At 36.3% G+C, this 22,289-nt stretch overlaps 1 long non-coding RNA gene across 1 annotated transcript; it reads left to right on the top strand.

The window, feature by feature from the left end:
* The first annotated feature begins 2,457 nt into the window (after window positions 1-2,457).
* On the top strand, window positions 2,458-18,876 carry LOC117077520. The gene is made up of 4 exons (XR_004434792.1): window positions 2,458-2,468; window positions 8,114-8,119; window positions 9,698-9,703; window positions 18,777-18,876. It is a non-coding gene; the product is annotated as an uncharacterized LOC117077520 (long non-coding RNA).
* The last annotated feature ends 3,413 nt before the right edge of the window (window positions 18,877-22,289 follow it).

Here is a 22,289-nt window from a genome sequence, read left to right as displayed (position 1 = left end):
GATGCCGCAGACACTAAGTAAAGGCCTTGTTCCCAGGTAGGTTGCACGTTCAGAAGACTCAAACAAGCATGCTGCCTCATGCTGCTGAGTGCAAGGGGAATGAGGTGGAACCAGGAAACTTCCAGACATGTCAAGTGTGAAAGAATAAGACTTTCTTTTTGCAGGATAAAAGAGAAAATGTGGACAACAAACAAGCTCTGCAATTGACTTAGGATGGCTTAAGAGTCTACCTGATACATGAACATGAAACTTCCCTGCTAGTTGGACCTTAATTCCTATCAGCCTGGGGGGAAAACATGCAAAAGCAGAGTATGGGGGAGAATGGGCTGGGCCACAGACTAGAACCCAAGTCCCTGCTGACCAGGTTCTGTCTCACATGCCTGTCTCCTCACATTCAATCATTTGTTGGATCGTTATGTTATGAATATGAACCTAAAGGAAACCAATATTAGGACTATATTCAGATGGGAGAAAGAAAGAGAGGCAAGTATGTAAATTATAAGAAGAAACATAACAAAAATATAAACCACAAATAAATTTAAAAATATGCCACTACTCAATTATGTTATAGAGCTTAAAGAAAATATACTATCTCTAAAGGAAAATCTCAAAGAGAAAAGGGCTCCAAAAAGGTATAGAAGAACAACAGAAAGAGTGAAATGATTTAGTAATGCCAAGGAAACAATACTAATTAATTAGTAGAAAAACAAATACGGAATACAGCTAGAGCAAAAAAGAATAGACACTGCCAAATTTGGGGGCAATCCTGTTGTATAAATATTCTACAGACCCTCTCACAATAAAACATTTTAAAATAATATCTGAGATATTTTATTTTTAATTTTTTCAGGTTTATTAAGATATAATTGATAAATGTACATATTTAAGAGGTATGACAGTGTTTTAATGCATGCATGGTGAAATGATCACCACATTCATGCTAATTAACATAATCATAACCTCACAGTATTACTATTTTCTGTGTGTGTGTGTGTGTGTGTGTGTCTGTGTGTGTATGGTGAGAATATTTAAGACATATCTTCTTAGCAAATTTCAAGTACATAGTACAGTATTGTTACTATACCCACCAGCCTGTGTGTTAGATCTCCAGAAGTCATTCATCTTATGTAACTGACACATTGTTTCCTTGACCAACTTCTCTTCTCACTTTCCCTCTTCCCCCTGGCAACCATCATTGCAACCATTCTACTCTTTGTTTCTGTAAGTTTGACTATTTTAGATTTCACATGTAAGTAAGAGTATGCTGTGTGTGTTTGTGTCTGGTTTATTTCACAGAGCATACCATCTTCTAGGTACATTTATGTTGTTACAAATGGCAGAATTTCCTTCCTTTTTGAAACTGAACAAGACTTCATTGTACATATGCAACATTTTCTTTATCCTTTCATCCTTTTTTGCTTCAATACATGGTTTAAGGTAAACTGGATATTCACATTCAGAAGAATAAAAATAGACCCTTATCTCACACCATATACAAAATGAACTCAAAATGGATAACAGATTAAAGACTTAAACCTAGGACCTAAAACTGTAAAATTACCAAAAAATAAAATGAAATAAGGAAAAACCTTCTTGGCATTGGTCTTGGCAATAATTTTTTCGGTTGCAAAACCAAAAGCATAGGCAACAGAAACAGAAATAGAGAAGTTGGATTTCATCAAACTGAAAAGCTTCTGCCCAGCAATAAAAACAATAAGCAGAGTGAAAAGGCAACCTATAGAATGGAAGAGAATGTTCGCAAATCATATCTCTGATAAGCGGTTAATATCTAAAATATATAAGAAACTCATACAACTCAATAGCAAAAACACACATAACTAGAATTTGAAAGTGGGTGAGTGACCTGAATACACATTTCTCAAAAGAAAACATGCAAACTTCAAAATAGTATATGAAAAGGTGCTCTACATCCGTATTAGTTGTTTTCATGCTGCTGATAATGACATACTTGAAGCTGGGCAATTTACTAAAGAAAGAGGTTTAATTGGACTTACAGTTCCCCATGGCTGGGAAAGCCTCACAATCATGGTGGAAGGCAAGGAGGAGCAAGTCATATCTCACATGGATGGCAGCAGGCAAAGAGAGAAAGCTTATATGGGGGAACTCCTCTTTTTAAATCTGTAAGACCTTGTGAGACTTATTCATTATCACAAAACAGTGAACACAGGAAAGACTTGCCCCCATGATTCAATTACCTCCCACTGGGTCCCTCCCACAAGACATGGGAATTCAAGATGAGATATGGGTGGACAACAGCCAAACCATATCAATGTCACTAGCCATCAGGGAAGAGCAAATCAAAACTACAATGGGATAATACCTTACTCCTGTTAGAATGGCTATTATCAAATAGCTAATATAGTTTAAGTGCATTAACTGAACTTGAAAAACAGAAAATTTAAAACTCACACATCATAAAAAATAAGCATGATCAGTCATGACTCTAGGTAGTAAGCCAATGATAAACCTTCAGGGTCTGTGCCATGCCTGGTGATACAGTTTGCATTTGTGTCCCCACCAAATCTCATTTTGAATTATAATCACCAGTGTTGGAGAAGGGGCCTAGTGGGAAGTGATTGGATCATGCGGGAGGAATTTTCATGAATGATTTAGCACCATCCCCTTTGTGCTGTTCTCCTCATAGTGAGTGAATGAGTTATCAGGAGACCTGGTTGTTTTGAAAGTATATAGCACCTCCCCCCTCTCTCTATTCCTCCTGATCCAGCCATGTGAGAAACCTCACTCCCCTTTCTCTTCCACCATGATTGTAAGTTCCCTGAGCACCCCCAGAAGCTGATGCCTCCATGCTTCCTGTACAACCTGTAGAACCATGAGCCAATTGAACCCATTTTCTTTATAACTTATGGAGGCTCAGGTATTTCTTTATAGCAATGCAAGAATAAACTAATACACCTGATAACCCAGAGCTTTGGGTTTTAATAGCTACACAGGGTATAATGTGGGAAACTAGAACTAAGTCTCCAAATAAAGCTGAAATTCAATGTACTACAATATGCAGACTTTTAAATCCTCCAACAGTAATACTTTTAGTTTATATCTAGACAAAAGATGAAAGTCAAGGATTATTAGAAAGAGGAAATAATGTTTTAAATTCCTTAAATGACACTTAAGGAAGCCATGAGTTCACATAAACAATACTACTTGAAGAGAACATGTGGTAGAATTATACCAATGATTTGGAGAAATCTAAAATACTGTGGATAATGACATACTTTTTAAAGCATAGTGGAGTCTTCAAGGTCCCCAGTCAGCCATCTAACATGTTGGAAAACAATAATGCAGCATGTTTTGAGTGGAGCTATCTATCCAAGTTACATAAGAATTGCAGTATATTCTAAATGTCCAGCATATCGCAACTGGGAAAGCACTGCACATAGAAGTGCTGAGAGGACCAGAAGACCCATCAAGATCTGTGACCGTGATAAAAAGAGCTCAGTTTTTAAAGACTTCACAGCCAGGAGCACCCTGCCAAGATGCTCAGGTTTTAGCATGATGTCATGAAGAACCTGGCAAGCTGCACTGATCATCCGCGGTCCAGTGTAAAAGCCTCAGCTTTCAAATCTCACTATTTTATTACAGTCAAAACTACCAAGGACACATAGAACACATAAATCCACAAACACAGTCAACACTCTATTCCTCATTCACGTGAAATGGCAGAAACCTTACACTACAACCTGACGCTCTTTGCAAAAGGAAGAGTGAAGAAAAAGCTTGAAAACCAAACTCAGCAGAGTTTAAAGAGATTGGTAAGTTGAGACAGATACTTTTAAGTTTAAGAATATTTTACCCTGAAATTAAGTGGTATGGGTTTCAAGAGTAAAATTGTAGATAATTACGTGAAAATTATAAAAATTAATTAAACTAAAGAGCAAAGTATTTTTACATCATATAAGTTGTGGTATAACAATTTTCCCTACTATACACAGATATTCTTTCTTTGGTACATTTGCCTAAACCCCCTACAAAGTCAGACTTTTTAAAGAAATCCTGACCTTGTGGTCGTGTTCTTTCTCTGCATCTCACTATTTTAAGTCCTAAATTTCTAACATGGCTTATGCAGCCCCTACTTAATATCTTGAATGCTGTGGTTGAAATGTATGTGCCCCTCCAAAATTCATATGTGGAACTTAACTGCCAAGATGATGATATCAAAAGATGGCACCCATGAGAGGTGATTAGATAATGTGAGGCATTAATTCCTTTGTAAAAGCAGCTTTACACAATTGTCTCCCTCTTCCATCTCTTTCATCATGTGAGTGCATAACGTTTCTCATGTCTGGGGGACATAGAAACAAGGAGTCTTCCTGGAAAAAGAGACCAGACCCTCCTTGTACACTGAGCCTTCTTGCACCTTGACCATGGACTTCTCAGTCTCCAGGGCTGTGGGAAATAAATTCCTGTGATGTATTTTATTATAGTAACACAAGTAGACTAAGACACCCAACTTATACCATAGCCCACTGGTGTCCTGTTTTTATTATTATTATTATTATTCCAAGAAACCATGATGCTTCCAAATTAAAAATCCTGGCACACAGTTTTCTATTTTCTTGGATCCTTTTCTCCTTCCTCTACACATAATTAATTCCTAATTTTTACTAAGAGATCACCTCATTCGTCATTTCCTTTAGGTAGCCTCCTCTCATAATCTCTGACTAAGGGTTGCTCTTTTATGCATTCTCATGGATAGATCTCTATTTCCTTGATAGTGTTTATCACAATTGCAAAAAAAATCCAAAATTCATTATTTAAAATCGTTCATCTGACTAAAATGATGTTTAGAAACTTTGAGTTAGTTGTTTACCACAGTATCCCTTGTGCCTCTATATGATGTCTTATAGTAAGGAATATTTATGAAGGAATATATATGAATAAATGAATAATATGAGTTAATACATCCTATATCCCTACCTCTGTCATCTTCAGTATTCAGTGTGTTTCAATGTTCTGTTTCTAATCATCTACCAAATATGCTGTCACGAAAATCACTGTTATCTCCTTGATGCTGAATATAAGATTTTGTAGCTCTCGTGTTACTAAACCCTCTGATGTATGTTCTGGAGACCACACTCCCCTTGAAAACCTTATGTGGAACCATTGTATATAAGGAAAAATAGCTCAATGGGAAACAAAGTACCACACGACTAATAGACAAAAAAAAAAATCAGGTCTTACTTGTAAAAATTGTATTTGAAAACATTACTGAGACGTGAGAATCAAAGTAAATCCCACTGAATTTACAGTATTTCAATCTGAAAAACAAGCTGAAGGATAAATTTTATCTACCTAGTATCCACATAGAGTTATAGAAATAGAAGCAATAAAGCTAAAAGTTAGGCAGCCTTCTAACATGATCCCCTGTGCAATCACTTGTCCTTGGGATGGGCTGGATCTAGTGAGTAGCTTCCAACAAATATGTTACAAATTGAATACAGCAAAAGTGGTCATGTCATTTCCTCGATTAAGTTATAAGAAACTGTATCTTCCTTTTTGTTGAAAGCCACTCTGTCTCTCTTGTTCACTTTGATAAAGCCAGCTGCCATGTGATAAGCTGCTATGGAGAGATCCACACGGCAAGGAACCAAGGGTGGACTTCAGCCAACAGCCAGTGCTGTACTGAGGCTCTCAGTTCAATTGCCCATAAGGAACTAAATCTTGCCAACAACCACTGAATGAGTTTGGAAAGAAACCCTGCCTCAAGCAAATCCTGAGTAGACTGTACCAACAGCTGATGCCTTGATTAAGGACTTGTGAGAGGCCCTGAGCTATGACAACCTCTATGCCTGTCCCACAGAAGCTGTGAAATGCTAAACATGTATTTTTAAGCTGCTAGTATTTGAGGATAATTTGTTACACAGATATATATATATATATGTATATATATGTGTGTATATATATATACTCACACACACATACACATCTCACACACACACACACACACACACACACACACACACACAGACTAGCTCATGGAGGCAGGTCCTACTATTTAAAATATAGAAGCCAGAAATGGGAAAAGTGGGCATCATGCGTGGATGCTGACCTTTTAAGGTACAGCACATCATCCCTTTTATATTCATTCCTCTCACATATTTAGCCACCAAATAACCAACTATAAACAATCAAGTAAATAACTCCTATATTGTTCAGCATAATTCATGGAGATTTTACAGTAGACCTACTAATAAGATAACAAATGCTCAAAACTTAAATTAAAACCGTCTCTCATTATTAAACTCCCCAAGTGACATTAAAACCCACAAGTAAAGTCACATTCCTTTACAGAATTTAATGACAAAGTAATTACCATACAGCATGTTTTTCCTCTAAAATTTTATATTTTGTTCAGTTTAAGCCAAAATGAGCAATATTCTGATGTCTGGGTAGAAGTGTGGTTCTTTACTCAGCAGTGAAACCTGACATATTCTCTACTGAAGTAAAAGGAACTTCTTCCACCTCTCCAAAGTTAAACCTCTCCTCCTATGTCTCTACATGTTAGCATTAGTTTGCTAGGGCTGCCGTGACCAAATACCACATCCTGGGTAGCTTAGCGACAGAAACTTATTTTCTCGCATTTCCAGAGGCTGAAATCTGAGCTCAATGTGTCAGCAGTTTGTTGTTGTTGCTTGTTTGTTTGTCTGTTTCTTCCCGAGGCCTCTCTTTCTGGTTTACAAATGTTGTCTTCTCCCTGTGTTTTCACATGGTATTTCCTTTGTCTGTGTGTGTGTCTTGATCTCCTCCGGACATAAGGGCACCTGTCACATTGGGTTGGGGTGCACCATATGACCTCATTTTACCTTAATTACCTTTTGAAATGTCCTATCTCCATATGCAGCTACATTCTGAGGTACCTGGGGTTACAACTTCAATATGGATTCTGAGGGAGCACAATTCTGCCCGTAACAGTGACCACCAATTCCATGCATCAAAATAGATAACAGAATATGTAAATTTAACACCAGCCTCAATCACTATAAAATATAAAAGCAAACATAACCACTGCAGCAAAATATATATTTTTTTCATTTTTATTTACTTAGGTATTTATTTTGAGACAGGATCTCACTCTGTCCCCCAGGCTGTAGAGTAGTGGCATGATCATATTTCATTGCAGCCTCTAACTCCTGGGCTCAAGCATTTCTCCAGCCTCAGCCTCCTGAGGTAAGACTACAGGTGCATGCCTCCTTGCCTAGCTATTTTTAAGAAACACTGTTTGTAGAGACACAGTCTCTCTATGTTGCCCAGTTGGTCTCAAACTCCTAAGCTCAAGCAATCCTCCTGCCTCAATCTCCCAAAGTGCTAGGATTATAGGTTTGAGCCACATGCCCAGCCAGAGCAATAACATTTTTTAAGAAAATGAATTTTGGTTATTTCCACTAATGGGACATAGAAAGGATTTTAAAAGAGCTGGACTAAAGAAGGTTTAGCCTAGACAGATAAAGTAAAAATAAAAATTATATACATATTCATTTTAGTCTTGATTGAAATGTCAATCTTGTTGCCAATCTTCTTTTCCATTGGTTATTAACTTAATTTCAACCAGAAGAAATTGCTTACCAAGGCACCAATTTTGCCTACTATTTTCCACAGTGTTGCAAAAAATCAAAGGCTTTCCTATTCCTGTGCTTCCATTCTTGACTCTCTCTGATCATATTCCCTCAGTGCCCTAATAAAACGCACTGAGAGAATAACTGTCACAATGTGGTTTATCCATTTCTTATCTTCCTCTAGCTATTTAAATCCTTGGGTCTTGGTTTAGCTTTATTAATCCCCTGAAACTACACATATTTCTTCCCACAAATTGCTTTCTTGAAACAGCAAGATTTGACTTGCCCTAAGGAAGCCAAAGAGACCATAGCATCAGGCATGAAAACAGAAACTGAAGAAGTTAATTTTTTAAATTCTGAGAAAACCTCTTTTGAAGTGACCTTTCCCTGGATCAGACAAGAGCTGTCCTTCTTCACCCTGACATATGGACTTAGGGAGAATCAAAACTGTCCATTGCACTCAAAGCATTCAGAAGTTCTCCTTTTTCTAGAAGTAAACTTTTAGTCACAACTAAGACGAGGTGCTTGTTGAGTGTGAGATCCTGAAGCCAAAATATGCTTACTTTCTTGATTGCAACAGTTGTTCCCAATTATATCCGTTCACGCTGGTTACACAGACAAAAAGATTCAATCTCCACATGTAGAATTTTGTTCCACAATGTAAGTTCTTCCTCCACCATAAAGCAAAATGACAGATTATTTATACTTGAGTCTGAACTAATTTAATTGCAACATTGCAGTTACAAGATGGTAGAACAGAAAGAAAGTAAACAGGCAAGCATACACAGGTATGGCACTCTTAGCTTCTAAAACTAAAAAAACACCATCCAAGACAATAGGAAAGTGTAAGCTTATGATCATGCTAGACTGTGTCTTGAGTAGGCTTTCCTCTTTTCTTGAATCCAACTGATGAAGTTGACAGAACGGTAAACAGAGTGACAGCCCCATGGGGGAGATGCTAAAACTTGGGGAAGGAGGTAAAAATGGCCCCCCTCCTCCCTATTTGTGCCGAAGTAGAAGCACAGGGAAAGTACAGGTGAGTTTCTCTAAACCAGTACTTTTTAAAGTGTGGTCCACAGCCAGTGCATGTTCTGCCAATGTGACTAATCAGTTAAATGAGTTCAGGAATATGGAGGTAACCATTTAGACTTTTATAGGAACCTGAAAGAGGAGTCTTTTGTTTGATGAATTTAATTTTAAAAATATGACCTTGCCTTTTGCTTATCTGTTTTCTATCTCATTTTTCAAGTATTTCATTTTAATTATGATTTACTAAATTATTGATCAATAATAAGCTGGAAATAAAAAGGTCTGGTCCTTTCCTGCATATAGCACTCCCCCACATTCTAATACAATTGTTCTTTCAAGCACTGGACATGGGTGCATTTTCACCTTTACAAGGAAGCTCCAGGAAACTTGTTATCTTTAATAAACCTTCAAGAGTAGAAGTTAAGAAATATTTATTCTCTCTTGTAATTTGTCAGTGTCTGCTCTGCCATCCTGATGTAATTAGCAAACTCACTGTCTTCTCAATGTAACTTTTCTTTATTTTAGCTTTGGCTTCATTCAGTTCACTTTTACCAAACACATTCCTAACAATTGACGGAGACTATATTGCCCAGAACAAATATAAAATAGAATCTCTAACTGGTCTTCATAAGGCCTGTGTTTCTTTCTGTGGCGATTTTATACTGGGCCACATTCTAATGGAAAGATCAGCTGAGATGCTAGCTATTCTTGAGTCAGATACTACCAATTTTAGCAACTGTGGTAGAGAGGGGCTATAGTATTGCAAAGTACAGAGCAAGCATACCACCAAATAAGGAATTATTTGGATATGACAAACAAAGACATTTTAACTGAGTTACAAGGTAATATGATGTTGTGAGAACATAAACACAAACAAAACTTGGATACACAGATATCACAACCTTCTTCATCTACGGATATTGTACCAAATGAATTATTTCTGAATAAGATAAATCAAATAACTTCTTCTAGAAAAGTGGTAGACTTGAAACAACCTCCAGGTATAATCCAGTTAAAAATGCTGATTATCATTATGTTTAATCTTTTAAAGCCAATGAAAATATATTACTATGGAGAACTAAGTAGGAGCTGAAGCTGGAACCTCCAGTAATACATGGTGTCTCAAGGCTTTGACTCAAATCCACCACACAAAAGGGCACACGGAAGACCAGGCCTAATATCCTAGACCAGGCTTGGTTAGTGACTCCCAGGTAAAGTAGTTCTCAAGGAGCAACTGCAGTTGGGTGAGCTACAAAGTAAAATGCTTCCAAAACATGCATGGGAGAAAAGTAAACAGATACAGAGAGAAAGTAAACAAGTCTAAGAATTTCTTAAACAGGAGAAATAGTTCATAGAAGAGAAAACACAAATATGAAAAGTGGTTAGTAAGTGGGAGAAAATAAAATTATAAGCTAAAAGTTCTACACTCAGATACCAAGAATTAAAATGTCATGGAAAAATTATTAGTGTGAATGTGGCATAACTGCAACACATAAATTGTTAGTGGATGAAGTTATATAACCATCACGAGAAACAACCTTGCATTATTTAGTAAATCTACAGATGTGAATATAATGTGGCCCAGCAATTCCATTCTTAGTTGTTTGCTGTGAAGAAAAGCGCAAGAGTATTCATGGCAGCACCATTTCGAAGGGCAAGACTTTGAAATAATCCAATTCTCCTTTGACAAGAGAATAGATACATAAAATGTGGTAGCATTCATAATGGGATAGCATACAGCAATACAACTTAAACAGCTCATCCATCAGTAACAATAGAAAACACAATATTAAATAAAAGAAACATCACAGAATAATACACAGGATACAATTCTACTTCTGTAAAGCGCATGAAGTATGCAAATTAGCAGTGTAGTGTTAAGGATGCATTGATACACAATAATACTATAAAGATAAGCAAGAGAATGATAAACACAAAATTCAGAAACTGCAGGAATCAGAAATGCAGACAAAATTGGAGAGAGGCAAACAGAAAGCTTTAAAGATACATATATATGTGCAAAAATCACAAGCATTCTTATACACCAGGAACAGACAAACAGAGAGCCAAATCATGAATGAACTTCTATTCACAATTGCTTCAAAGAGAATAAAATACCTAAGAATCCAACTTACAGGGATGTAAAGGACCTCTTCAAGGAGAACTACAAACCACTGCTCAGTGAAATAAAAGAGGACACAAACAAATGGAAGAACATACCATGCTCATGGATAGGAAGAATCAATATCGTGAAAATGGCCATACTGCCCAAGGTAATTTATAGATTCAATGCCATCCCCATTAAGCTACCAATGAGTTTCTTCACAGAATTGGAAAAAACTGTTTCAAAGTTCATATGGAACCAAAAAAGAGCCCGCATTGCCAAGACAATCCTAAGGCAAAAGAATAAAGCTGGAGGCATCATGCTACTTGACTTCAAACTATACTACAAGGCTACAGTAACCAAAACAGCATGGTACTGGTATCAAAACAGAGATATAGACCAATGGAACAGAACAAAGTCCTCAGAAATAATACCACACATCTACAGCCATCTGATCTTTGACAAACCTGAGAAAAACAAGAAATGGGGAAAGGATTCCCTATTTCATAAATGGTGCTGGGAAAATTGGCTAGCCATAAGTAGAAAGCTGAAACTGGATCCTTTCCTTACTCCTTATACGAAGATTAATTCAAGATGGATTAGAGACTTAAATGTTAGACCTAATACCATAAAAACCCTAGAAGAAAACCTAGGTAGTACCATTCAGGACATAGGCATGGGCAAGGACTTCATGTCTAAAACACCAAAAGCAACGGCAGCAAAAGCCAAAATTGACAAATGGGATCTAATTAAACTAAAGAGCTTCTGCACAGCAAAAGAAACTACCATCAGAGTGAACAGGCAACCTACAGAATGGGAGAAAATTTTTGCAACCTACTCATCTGACAAAGGGCTAATATCCAGAACCTACAAAGAACTCAAACAGATTTACAAGAAAAAAATAAACAACCCCATCAAAAAGTGGGGAAAGGATATGAACAGACATTTCTCAAAAGAAGACATTCATACAGCCAACAGACATATGAAAAAATGCTCATCATCACTGGCCATCAGAGAAATGCAAATCAAAACCACAATGAGATACCATCTCACACCAGTTAGAATGGCAATCATTCAAAAGTCAGGAAACAACAGGTGCTGGAGAGGATGTGGAGAAATAGAAACACTTTTACACTGTTGGTGGGATTGTAAACTAGTTCAACCATTATGGAAAACAGTATGGCGATTCCTCAAGGATCTAGAACTAGAAGTACCATATGACCCAGCCATCCCATTACTGGGTATATACCCAAAGGATTATAAATCATGCTGCTATAAAGACACATGCACACGTCTGTTTCTTGTGGCACTATTCACAATAGCAAAGACTTGGAATCAACCCAAATATCCATCTGTGACAGACTGGATTAAGAAAATGTGGCACATATACACCATGAAATACTATGCAGCCATAAAAAAGGATGAGTTTGTGTCCTTTGTAGGAACATGGATGCAGCTGGAAGCCATCATTCTCAGCAACCTATCGCAAGAACAGGAAACCAAACACCATATGTTCTCACTCATAGGTGGGAACTGAACAATGAGATCACTTGGACTCGGGAAGGGGAACATCACACACCGGGGCCTATCATGGGGAGGGGGGAGGGGAGAGGGATTGCATTGGGAGTTATACCTGATGTAAATGACGAGTTGATGGGTGCTGATGAGTTGATGGGTGCAGTACACCAACATGGCACAAGTATACATATGTAACAAACCTGTACATGTACCCTAGAACTTAAAGTATAATAATAATAATAAATAAATAAATAAATAAAGATACAGATCTATATATATATAATGCACTTTTATAAACTGGGTGGTTAGCATGAGAATTTTTTATTAATTTAAAACATACACATATACTATTTATATTTTTGTATGTATGATATGATTTACAACAATTTAAAACTATCAAAGATGCACACATTTAAAGAAACAAGAATATATATATATGTAAGAAAATTTATTTGTAATGTGAACACAGCTTCAGAATTCTGCCTTAAAACAAAGTTCTTGCATTATCTTTGTAAAACAGCACCAAGAAAATAATTTGTTAAACTATTTCGTACAAGTAAAATCTGTGCATTGGATTATGATGAAAATGTTTAAAGAGTTATAGAATTAGATGACTTGAATCGTTCACATCTGCATGCAAATCTACAATGCTGCTTTTTATAAGTTACTAATTTTCCATTCTAATGATATCTAACTTGGTGATAATTCTATACTTAGCCAACTTTCACTCAGCTTTGGTTAATCACCTTTCCATGTATTTGAATACTGTATTTGATGAGAATAGGAAAGAAGTGAGCAATATTAAACAGAAAGAATGAAAAGCTGATGACTGAATAGAAGCTTGTTTAAATGCTACAAATAATTGAAAACATATTCAAGAAGATGAAATTTGTTAAACAATAGTACTGGATTCTTCCATTGAATGTATTTGGTTATATAACAATAAATGTTTTTCTAACTGGAATTTTGCTTTTATACTTTACATCTGATTTTCTGTTTGACACTGTGGAAAACAGGATTATTTATTTGAATGTATCTGGTTTTTCTCTGTTTCATAAATGGATATATCTCTGTGAGATCCTTAGAAAGGTTAGAATATCAATGTAATGAGTATTTTGCATCTACATCATAGATACAAACAATTTTTATATAATACATACATTAAAATTGCATTATTCTGAATTGTAAAGGAGTAGGTTCATATGGAGGTTATGACATTAAAATGTTATAGAAATAAGAATATTGGAGAATAACTAGAGACTTAGGCAGCACAGTTAAAAGTAGAATTTTGTGTGTTTTTTGTCTTATTTTAGGATACATACACACTTGTCAATTGCTAATATAATTATAAGATTCATACATTTTACCTTTCAAAATCTAAAAAGGATTGTCAAGGTGAATTTTCTTCATCACATGAGATAATTTACAAAAATTATGTAAATTCCAGATTTATCATTTTGGAAGATGTCACTGATTAAATTGTTCAATTTTCCCATTTTTAAACAAGAATCATCTAAAACCTAAAGAACTCAGCTCTATTTTCTGATAGTATGACTGAGTTTTGTTTCACGTGTCCTGCCATCTAGGTCACAGCTCTTTGATCAGTATTACAATCTGTCTCTATTTGGCCATAAGTTTTTCAGTCATGTGGTTTGGTAACCATTACTTACCATTACTATCACTTCTTTGCTATAATCAGCAGTGATAGTAATGTTTTGATGAAAGGTTTTCCATATCTTCCTAACAGGAATTCCACAACTTCTAGAAATAAATGCGTACCCATTTTGTAAAGTTAAGTCTAGAACAACAGTTGTTTACAATTTAAGCTAAATAATAATTTCATTAAATTTAAGATACAATTAAAGTAACAATACAAAATAGATGGGGAGAGATTTAGTGAATGAAAAACAATGCTGCTATAGCAAAAATGATCATTATATAATTCAAAATTTCAAGAGCACCATGTTAGATAAACATAGAATGGTGTTCTGTGATTGATATAAATTTAGTGGTTTTAAATACATATATGGTTACATATTTACTGTACCCTCCAGAAACCATAAATTAAGCCAATATTTTTAGAAAATTACTGGGTAGTCAAAATCACTGCTTTATTTGTTCTGATCTAATAAAGATTTATTTACATTTATATGTAATTTAATTTTCTTATTTTAATTTTAATTTCCTTTATTTTTTTTTTTAGACTGGATCCTGCACTGTCACCTAGGCTGGATTACAGTGGTCCAATCTTGGCTCATTGCAACCTCCATCTCCCAGTTCAAGCGATTCTCCTGCCTTAGCCTCCTGAGTAGCTGGGATTAAAGGCATCCACCGTCATGCCGAGCTAATTTTTGTATTTTATTAGGAATGGGTTTTCACCATGTTTGCCAGGCTGATCTCAAACTCCTGACCTCAAGTGATCCATATGCCTTGGCCTCCCAAAGTGCTGCAACTAGACACAATTTTGAAACAACATCTTTGAAAATAAAAACAATAATGTTTATTCAAAGATTATCCAGAATATGGTAAATTCTATGCTAATATCTGAGGCAGAAAAAGTCGACTTGCACATAATAGCCCTTAATTCTGAACAGGATGCATTTCAGTACTTATTCTGTGCTTGCTGGGTTAGCTCAATATAATTTGATTTTGATTAGAAAATCTATCCTATGCAAATATATTATTTCAGTTGCCTGATTTTATTTAAAAAACTTGTTAAATGATGTTGATATAAATTAAACTGTCAAAAAATAATTTCCTAGGAGTTTTAGCATATTTTCTTTCTTACTGGAAAATTACACTTTATTTGATTGTTAAATGAAAAAAAAAAAAAAAACATGGTTTACACATAAATCAAAAAAACAATAAATTTTTTGGTAAGTTGATTTTTACTCTTATTAGAAGAAAGTGTCATTTTACATTATATTAAAGTTTTGATTATATGGAAAGTTTGCAAATATCTCTATCCTTATAAAACATATTTATGGAAGAAGAGGGCAAATACGCAGAACATAAGGATAAGACCCATGAATTGTCCCCCATCCTCTTTTATATCAAAGACATGATTTGAAGGGAAATATCTATATTAAGATTTGTTAACAACAACAACAAAAAAAGTCAAACTTTGTAAAAATACTTAAAGAGATTTATTCTGTGCCAAATATAAAGACCACCATCCATGATAACCCCAGGAGGTCCTGAGAATGTGTGCCCCAGGTGATTGGGTTACAGCTTTTATACATCTTAGGGAGACAGAAGTAACAGGCAAAGACAACAATCAGTAAACGTAAGGATAACATTGGTTCAGTCCAGAAAGGTGGGACATCTTGAGGCAGGGCGCTTACAGATCAGAGGTGAATTACAAGATTTCCTGATTGGCAGTCCCTTGGAAGAGTTAAGTTTTGACTAAAGTCAGCAGAAATAAATACTTGGGGTTAAGATAAAGGGGCTTATGGAAACTAACATTCTTGTTATGTAGACGAAGCTCCCAGATAGCAGGATTCAGAAAGAATAGATGGTAAATGTCTCTTATCAGACTTTAGAGGCTGCCAGACTCTTTTTTTTTTTTTTTTTGAGGCGGAGTGCAGTGGCCGGATCTCAGCTCACTGCAAGCTCCGCCTCCCGGGTTTACGCCATTCTTCTGCCTCAGCCTCCCCAGTAGCTGGGACTACAGGCGCCCGCCATCTCGCCCGGCTAGTTTTTTTGTATTTTTAGTAGAGACGGGGTTTCACCGTGTTAGCCAGGATGGTCTCGATCTCCTGACCTCGTGATCCGCCCGTCTCGGCCTCCCAAAGTGCTGGGATTACAGGCTTGAGCCACCGCGCCCGGCCCAGACTCTTAATTAAATCTCTCCTGGATCAGGAAAAGACTTGAAAAGAGAAAGAGAATTTCTACAGAATGCAGGGTTTTTTTGTTTGGTTGTTTGTTTTTTGTTTGTTTGTTTTTGCAAGAGAGCTTTGCAGGATCATTTCAAAATATATCAGAAAGATATATTTTGGGGTAAAGTACTTTGATTTCATACAGGGCCTGCTATTTGTCACGTGATGCTTTACTAGCGTCAGGTTGGAATGTGGTATCTTATGGCTACAAAAAGTCCGTTTTGTCATTCTTAAGATCCCTGTTTTAACATTAATACTGGAAATTTGTGCCTGAATTCCAAAGGGAGGAAAGTATAATAAAGCATGTCCAATCCTCCTTTCTATCATGGTCTGAACTAGGCTTTCAAGTTTACTTTGGAATTCCCTTAGCTGACAGGAGGCATCCATTCAGTCAGATGGGTGACTTAAAATTTTATTTTTGGTTTACAGTCTCAAACATTACTGTGTCAATAGCAAAATACCTACATACAATATTTATTTTCTTTGAAATGTATGGAAATTATGGATTAAATGAAGTAAGATATTTAATTTAAAAAGTGATTATAAAACTGAACTGTAAGCTAAAGCACATTATAAACTACTTAGTTCTCTACAACTGTGACATTACAGTTTAATAGAAGCTTACAAATTAAGATTATTATACCATATGTTAAAATAGTCTCTCTAGTACTAATCAATGTATTTTTATATGGAAAATATCTCTGCGCAAGTGTAGTGATGTCTAAGAAACAGATATTTTGTTCATCTCAGGGCCACATTAAAATTAGTTTTCAAGTAAAACTATTTGGGGTTATTTTGGTTTCAAGGTATTTTGAATTCTCAACATCGTCCTCCAGGTTCAACTCTTTTTAAATGAGATCCACCTACTGAAAGCTCACTGGCAATTTACAAATAATATTAATTATCCCATTCATTGAACCTACAATATGATTATGGCAATTTATAGGTAAATTTTTTAAAGAGAAAATAAAACCGTTTCTCCCTTCCTACAGCTAAATGTCACCACTGATTACTAATTTAAAAATGCCTTTTCCTTCCCTGTAAAGAATAGCAGTGTATGCTGCTCCAAAATATGCCTCTTTGGCATAAAAATTATTTTGAGCTCAAGGCATTGGAAAAATATCAGGTTCAGGAGGAGTACTCTGACCTCTCCTTTTTTTCCTGAAAGTAGTAGATAAATCTCCCAACTGAAAGATGCCATCCCTGTACCGGGATGAAAGAAACATTCTTTTTTTTTTTTTTTTTTTTTTTTTTTTGAGACGGAGTCTCGCTGTGTCGCCCAGGCTGGAGTGCAGTGGCGCGATCTCGGCTCACTGCAAGCTCCGCCTCCCGGGTTCCCGCCATTCTCCCGCCTCAGCCTCCGAGTAGCTGGGACTACAGGCGCCCGCCACCTCGCCCGGCTAGTTTTTTTTTTTTTTTTTTTGTATTTTTAGCAGAGACGGGGTTTCACCGTGTTAGCCAGGATGGTCTCGATCTCCTGACCTCGTGATCCGCCCGCCTCGGCCTCCCAAAGTGCTGGGATTACAGGCTTGAGCCACCGCGCCCGGCCGAAAGAAACATTCTTATCACCAAAGATAGGAAGTCAAGGCTGAGAGAATTCTGCACAATCAGAACACTAAAATAACTCATCTTTCTTTGGTCTCTTCATGTATTTTAGCTACTTTATCACAATTGATTCTCTTTGTTCAACTCAACACATAAGGTTTTTCCACTTCTTTGGATCTTCATTTTACTGTGGAGATTCACATATTTATGTAAAATATTGGCATGCTTTTCTCCTGTTAATCTGTCAATTTAACCAAACTGGAGACTCTGAGAGAGTAGAGGTCAAGATTTGCCTCTCCTACACTTCTATGCTAAATATGTACCATTTTTTCTATTTTTAGTAAATGACATGCTATATTTTAAGTATTACTGTTTAATGGTTTAATGGTTTAATAGCAAATGTGGAAATAATAGAGTCAATCATCAATTTTATTATTATTTTTAAATATTTGCTCTCCCTCCCAGTAAGAGGATTATATAACCCCACCAATTGCCACATGACATCTAGGGTCCCCTCTGAAGTTACAAGTCCTCACCCCACTGCTTCAGTTCATAGCATTGTAGAGAAAGTTACATATGCCACACCTTAAGAGAATCTTAATAACCACTGTGCATTTCCACCTGTTCCTTTGCTGTTATTTCTTGCCATGAAAGCAAGCATGTTCTAGATGGTGACAGCTTTCTCAGCCTGGATTCTATACTAAGACATGAGGAATAGAGTCACAACATATTCATAGCAACCAGTTGCTAACATGAGAAATAAACTACTCTTTTGTAGGCGTAATGAGATTTGGAGGATTTGTTAATGCAGCCTTATCCAGCAGAAACTGGCAACTACAGCTACATACGGATTTCTCTGTTATAACATATTTGATATAAACACAAAAACAACTTAAGTGCAGTTTTGTGCATCTCTAGAATCCAAAGGAACAATTTGGTTAGTAAGTAATGTAGTGGCCCAATGGGTTCACCTTGCCCCTGCCTAGACAAAGTTACCAAGGCAAGGGAATTGCAATAGAGAAAGAGTAGTAATTCATGTAAAGCCAGCTGTGTGGGAGATTGGAGTTTTATTATTACTCAAATCAGTCTCCCTGAAAACTCAGGGATTAGAGTTTTTAAGGTTAATTTGGCAGGTAGGGGCAAGGGAAGTGGGGAGTGTTGATTGGTCAGGTTGTAGATGGAATCACAGGGGGTCGAAGTGTGTTCTTCTTGCTGTCTTCCATTTGAGGGAAAGATCGCAAAACTGGGTGAGCCAGATTACTGGTCTGGGCAGTGTTAGATGGTGTGTTAAAACACAGGGTCTGCAAAATGTCTCGAGCACTACTCTTAAATTTTACAACAGTGATGTTATTTCCAGGAACAATTGGGAGGTTCACAATCTTGCAGACCGAGGCTACATGGCACCTAAACTGTAATTTCTAATCTTGTCGCTAATTCATTAGTACTACAAAGACAGGCTGGTCTCCAGGCAAGAAGGTTTTTTTGTTTTGTTTTGTTTTGTTTTTCTGGGAAAGGGCTATTACCAATTTTTTTAAAAGTTAAACTATAAACTAAATTCCTTCCCAAGGTTAGTTTGGCCTATGCCAGGAATAAACAAGGAGAGCTTACAGGTTAGAAGCAAGATGGCATCTGTTAGGTCTGATCTTTTTTACTGCCATAATTTCCGCAGTTATAATTTTTGGAAAGGTGTTTTCACTAATAAGAATGTGCAAAAAGCTAGAAAAAGTAGTTTGAGTTATAAATTTTAAAGGAAAGAGCATCTTTTATATTTTAAAATCTTATGATTATGTTGACATAAATACTATGATTTCAAAAGTATAAAATCATTGTTAATATTGAGACATTATATTTCAAAATGCCTCAGATGCTAAAAATAAAATAACAAATTCAAAGGCAGAGTCATAGAAAGTAGTATCCTTCATGGTGTCTAGCAATGCTTAGAGCAAATGCAGCAACACCCAGTATTGGTTAAGAATGAGGCTTTTTGTGGCATTTTGTGGGCCAAGGGTTAGCAAGGAAAGGTGCAGTGCCCTAATGTCTAATATTCTCTCAAGGGCCACAGAGACCAAGAGTGTGGTTTATTTTCAAGGAAAGGGGCTTTACCTTACAAAAAAAATAGAGTAACAAATATGCAAGCATTAAAAAGAATAATCTTCTATTGGAAAAGAATAGGTTTATTGGTGAGCGTGGATTTAGGTTCCTGCTATTTGCTTACAAGAATTGCCTGAGAAAACCAGATGTCTCATGAGGATCTTGGGTCCTGTAATTTTCGGAACTTGGGTGCCATATCTCCTTCTGGGAGAAATAGCCTTGGTTCCCAAATGGTTAATTGTCCAGGCAACTTAGAATAGTTTCCCAGGGTCACCATTAGACGCATCTCCACAAAAATCAAGATGAGGGAGTGGGAGTTAGGGAAACTGTGGGGAGGTAGGAAATTTTCAGGATTTTAACCTTACACAGAGTCAAATCATTTTAGCAATAATTTTGTTTTTATGATTATATTTTGTGATAGTAATAAAAACAATCAAAACTAGCATTTATTAAGAATTTGCTGTGCTCAGTGTTAAGCGCATGGCACGATTTAGCTCATTTAATCATTCGTTATTAGATTACATGGATGTAAGTGGTTTCAGCATCTTTATGACACAAATGGTAAATCTGAACCTTATAAAGCTTAAATACATTTGACAAGATCATAGTTGCTGGCATAGCTGGAACTCAAAGTCCTGCCTGTTAGAGTTCCAAAGTGAGGTATAAAAATTGCCCTATAATGTCATTTGCTTTTAAAATTGGTGGGACAAATATTTGGCAATTATTACTGACTCACAACGTAAAAAATAGTGCTAAATTTCTGAAAGAATATGAATGCTAACTCAACGATCCAAGACATTATTAAATATCATAGCAATTTCTGAACACATTTATTTTTCTGATTTTAATTTCAGAAAAAATAAAACTCCCAACTTCTAAAATTAGACAATCATAATAAAATATGTATCAATTGTTTACATATTGGTTTTGATTCATAAAATACTTTTATAAGTTCTTCATAAAACATTTTTCTAGGACAGAAAATATGTTCCTGGACTTTTTTTGTTGTTGTTGTTGTTGTTGTTGAGATGGAGTTTTGCTCTTGTTCCAGGCAGGAGTGCAATGGCGCGATCTCAGCTCACCGCAACCGCCACCTTCTGGGTTTAAGCAATTCTCGTGCCTCAGCCTCTCAAGCAGCTGGGATTATAGGCATGCACCCCCTGTCCAGCTAATTTTTGTACTATTAGTAGAGATGGGGTTTCTCAATGTTTGTCAGGTTGGTCTTGAACTCCCAACCTCAGGTGATCCACTCGCCTCAGCCTCCCAAAGTGCTGGGATTACAGGCATGAGCCACAGCGCCCTGCCATGTTCATGGATTTTTAAGCCATTGATAGATTTGAAGTAACCTGAATGGCACTTTGGAGAAACACTGAGAATTAACATATGCAACAAATTTATCTTAGTGCCAAAAGAGAAAAACAATAAATGAAAAGAGTATGCTGGGAGACATATCTCTAAAATCATTTTAAAAATCCATTTTCTACTTCGGGAGGCCGAGGCGGGAGGATCACAAGGTCAGGAGATCGAGACCATCCTGGCTAACACGGTGAAACCCCGTCTCTACTAAAAAGTACAAAAAACTAGTCGGGTGAGGTGGCGGGCGCCTGTAGTCTCAGCTACTCGGGAGGCTGAGGCAGGAGAATGGCGTGAACCCGGGAGGCGGAGCTTGCAGTGAGCTGAGATCCGGCCACTGCACTCCAGCTTGGGCAACAGAGAGAGACTCCGTCTCAAAAAAAAAAAAAAAAAAAAAAAAAAATACATTTTCTAAACCCATTTCTTTTCACCCAAAATCCTTTCCATAATTTTTCAGGAATGATCATTTTAGAGTCAATAAATGGAATCTTTGTTAAATCTGAAAATAAAAACTTCATAAATGGACTTATTGTTGCCTCCTACATTGTTTTTAATTTAAAAAAATATATGGAAATTGAAAGTAATAGTTTACCCCAGCTGTTTGGAAAAGGTTTTTTCTTTTGGGTAGGAAGACTATCATTAATAATAATAATATTTCTAGAAAACACACATTATACACACACTATAATTTTCACAATTTTGAGGAAGGAATTATGCATCTGTGAACTGCTTGGCTGTCAGATATTTTCAATAGAATCCTCTTCATTTGATTAGTGAAAACAAGTTTAGTGAAAATCATGTGAGTGTTGCAAGCAGATAGACCTTTTATTTCAGAACCTTACTTTATTAACTGTGGAGAATTTGGCCAGGTGAGGCCTTAAGTTTCTTATGATGTCTGAAATGATTTCCTTTATGTTGAAAGAGCATAATAATACTTTCATCAGAGTAATTGTGAATGCTAAAGTATTTAAAACACAATCTCTAGCATATAACATATTTTTCAGAAAACTATACCTCTCTTATATATTACATTAGAGTATTTCAAATGGTATTTACCTTGCTCTTCTATTTCTGTCTACTTTGATTTTTAATACTGTTTCACCACAAAACATTTATATATACCTGATATGGTTTGGATCTTTGCTCACCCAAATCTCATCTACAACTGTAATTCTCAGT

Source organism: Trachypithecus francoisi, unplaced genomic scaffold (genome assembly GCF_009764315.1).
Source record: "Trachypithecus francoisi isolate TF-2019V2 unplaced genomic scaffold, Tfra_2.0 Lachesis_group0, whole genome shotgun sequence".
Lineage (NCBI taxonomy): Eukaryota > Metazoa > Chordata > Mammalia > Primates > Cercopithecidae > Trachypithecus > Trachypithecus francoisi.
This window is presented reverse-complemented; position numbering and strand designations above follow the sequence as displayed.